This window comes from Nematolebias whitei, chromosome 12 (genome assembly GCF_014905685.2).
Source record: "Nematolebias whitei isolate Nwh7 chromosome 12, NemWhi1, whole genome shotgun sequence".
Taxonomy (NCBI): domain Eukaryota; kingdom Metazoa; phylum Chordata; class Actinopteri; order Cyprinodontiformes; family Rivulidae; genus Nematolebias; species Nematolebias whitei.
The window spans coordinates 17,792,983-17,796,636 of NC_056509.1; positions in this window are offsets into that span (position 1 = coordinate 17,792,983).

Genomic DNA, 3,654 nt, shown 5'->3' on the forward strand with positions numbered 1-3,654 from the left:
ACATACACTATATATAGTAGTGTGCCAGGAAAAGTCATTGATCACTATCTTTATCTTCCTCCTGTGCACTAAAACCACTAAAGTCTTTTTCTTCAGTGTCAGAATTGAACGGGCTCAGAAAAACTTCATCACACGTCCTCAGTCTCTTTAGTTGTCGCTCTCAACGTCACTTTTGTTTCAAGGCAAATTCACGATTTGATTGGATTTACAATTAATACCGATTTCAAGGGGCTGAAAATACTTTGTTGTGCCCCAACGTGGAGGGAAACTCCTGCAGGGTGGTGGTGGGGGAAACTATGTATCCTACCCCAGTGGACCAAGCAAACCAAGTTTCACTGGTCCACTGTGACTTGTTCGGTAATTTGATTGGTCAGATTTTGTTTTATCTTTATTTATACAGATAGTCTCATTGAGTCACCAAGACCCACCCCCCAAGAGAGACGTGTATAGGGCAGCAATGTGAGCACCCGGGTGTTATGAGGCTAAATGTTTTAGCAGCTTGAAGCTAGTTAGCCTGTCAAAAAATTACAGAAATTACTGTAATTTTACTGCTAACAACTTTATTGATTATGAAAAAATCAGTGAAAAGTTCAGAGATCCAAAGAGGTAACTTCATGGACTCCTCCTAAATTTCTTGTCCCCATCACAAAATGAAAAGGGGGACTTGAAAATAGCTTCCATCTATCCAACAGGGTCAGCCCTCAATTGGTTCAGATCCTACCTTGCTGACAGATCCTTTTGTGTCTCCATCAAGGATTTTAGTTCTGCAGCAACAGAGCTTAAATGGGGGGTTCCACAGGGGTCCATCCTGGGTCTCCTCCTATTCTCTTTATACCTGCTGCCACTTGGTGCTATTTTCCGGAAACACAACATACCCTTTCACTTCTACGCCGATGACTGTCAAATTTACTTCCCCCTAAGACACAATGGTACCTGTTCTATTCATTCTCTGCTTGACTGCCTGGCTGACATCAGGGACTGGATGGCTTTAAATTTCTTAAGTTTCAATGAAAAGAAGTCTGCAAGTCATGGTGTTCCCTCCCAACGACACAATCACAAACCACTGCATCGACCTTCCCACTCTATCCCTGTCAGAAGAACAAAGAGTCACTAATCTGGGAGTGATAATGGACCCTTCCCTGAAACTCAACAATCATGTAAACATGATTGTTAAATCATGCTTCTTCCAACTGAAGCAGCTGTCTAAACTGAAGCCCATATTGTCCAAAAATAACCTGGAGACAGTAATACATGCATTCATTACATCTAGGCTTGATTACTGCAATTCAGTCCTGTTTGGTATCAGTCAGACCTCCATAACACGACTACAACTGGTCCAGAATGCAGCAGCCCGATTTTTAACCAGTACAAGCAAAAGAGAGCACATTACACCAGTTTTGGCCTCACTGCACTGGCTACCGGTTCACTTTCGAATCCAGTTCAAAATACTCCTGTATGTCTACAAATCACTGAACGGTTTCGCCCCCCCATCTCTCTGATTTGCTACAGCTGTATGTCCCCCCACGTTCCCTGAGGTCAGCGGACCAATTGCTCCTCACAGTTCCAGGAACTCGTCTTAAGCGCAGAGGTGACAGGGCCTTCTCTGTAGCAGGACCAAGACTTTGAAACGAGTTACCTCTGCTTGTCAGAAAGGCCCCCTCCCTCTCGGTTTTCAAATCCCATTTAAAAACCCACTTTCAACACCAGAGGATCTGTGTTTTGAACCTGTACGCTCCACACTGGTTTGTCGTCATATTTATTATCTGCATTGTTTTTATGTCTATATTCTGATTTACTTCATTTTGTATTTTGCTTTGTGTGTTACCTGTTGTTGTTCTGTCTGTACAGCACTTTGGTTGGCCTTGTCGCTGTTTTAAGTGCTCTATAAATAAAATCGTATGGTATGGTATCTGTTTGTCTTTCCATTCATCTGTCCGTGCAGGTTGTAAGCACGATAACTTGAAAAACAAGAGGTACACCAATGTCTCCGTCACTGAGCAATTTTTAAAGTAAATAACTTTATTTTTCAAGATGAGTGTTTTTCTGGACCGGATTTGAAAATAACATGCAAGTAAGCTTTAATGTTTTTGGTGCAAGCTTTTCTTTATTTTATTTCATTTGTTGCTTGTCCCAGGTAGCGCAGAGTGAGTGCAGGGAACACTTTTACCCATGACAAGGTGCAGTAGTGAATCCAGTTGGTGGCCAATGTATTTTCATATTGCTTAAAAGTATATTTTCCTCAAATAAGTGGAGTGGCCCTTGGGACCTTGAGACAGTGGTCTCACAACTGTCCTGTAACTTTTCCTTTGACCTTTGCTGCCATCTTTTGTTACAAATCACTCCTGAAACTTTTCTCCATCCACTCCATCCTGCCTGGACTCTCTTTTTCACCTCTTTACCACACTCCCCATTTTCCTGGACAGTGGACCCCAAGTACTTGAAGTCCTGCACCTTTTCCACTGCTCCTACTCAGCCCTAATCTGCTCAGCTCAGCTCTTTACAGGTAGGATTTGCACCACACTTCAGGATGGGTTCTGGAGGCATGTCCAGAATCAAAAATCCTGCTAATGAACTTTTAATTAACTTTAGTTCATCATTAAGAGTGAGAGTTCTGCAATGAGTTAAACTCAAAGCAGTCTTCTCCTCAGATAAATAATGTTAAATTATTATTTTTAAATATGAATGTTTCTGTTAGCTTATTTTATATATGAATATTTCTGTTCAGTGCCCTGAGACAACTTCTGTTGTGACTTGGCGCTATATAAATAAACAGAATACATAGTTCCCACACACGTGACCGGTATTGCACAATATCGGGTTTTCCGCCATTTGTTGAGGCGCATGTGAAGAAGGTGGCTTACAGACAGACCAGAGCTCAGTATATTGATACTCTTGACCAAGAGCAAGATATAGGCAAAAAATAGCAGCAGTCCTTATGAGGTGGAGAAAGAAATGTCAGACGAAACAGACACGTTGTCATCAAGAAGTTACTTTGAAATCGTTAATTATTGAACCCTTAAAAAAGCCTCCTTTTTTTTCCTGCATACCTCTTAATTCAAAGGATCAGCTGGTCTCTCAACAAAATCGATCAACTTCTCCCGACAGGAGTCAGGGTAAGGAGGACCCTCTTACCTCGAAGGAAACAAATTGGATTCATGATGACAACTAGATTCTACTGTTTGGGTTGGTGAAATCTGGTTGTCTACAAATTTGTGTGGAGGTGTTGAAGCTTGACAGTGCTCGGACTGAATGTGGAGCTGTGGCAGGGATTTGGAGCAGCTGTATCAGGACTATGATCTTCCTGGCAGCACTCATGAATGGTGGGAATAATCTGGAGAAGCTGTGAGCTTGACTTTTGGAGTAAAGGATCAATTCGGCTGTTTTGGAGTTTCCATCAGAGAATATGTACCAGCGAGACTTTAAAGGCAGAAACAACAATTCACAAGTTCTGCCTGACCCATACTGTAGCCTTGATGCCGGACTTATCTCAACTCCTCCTGGAATGTTTTGAAAACAACAAAGATGCTTTGACTGTTTCCTCACCCCTCCCTTCCCCAAGGCCGTGGACATGTAACAGAACCTCAACTGAGCTGAAGATGAACATCACCTCTTATCTGGACAAGGGCTGGGGGGTGGGGGGGGGGGGGGGGGGGG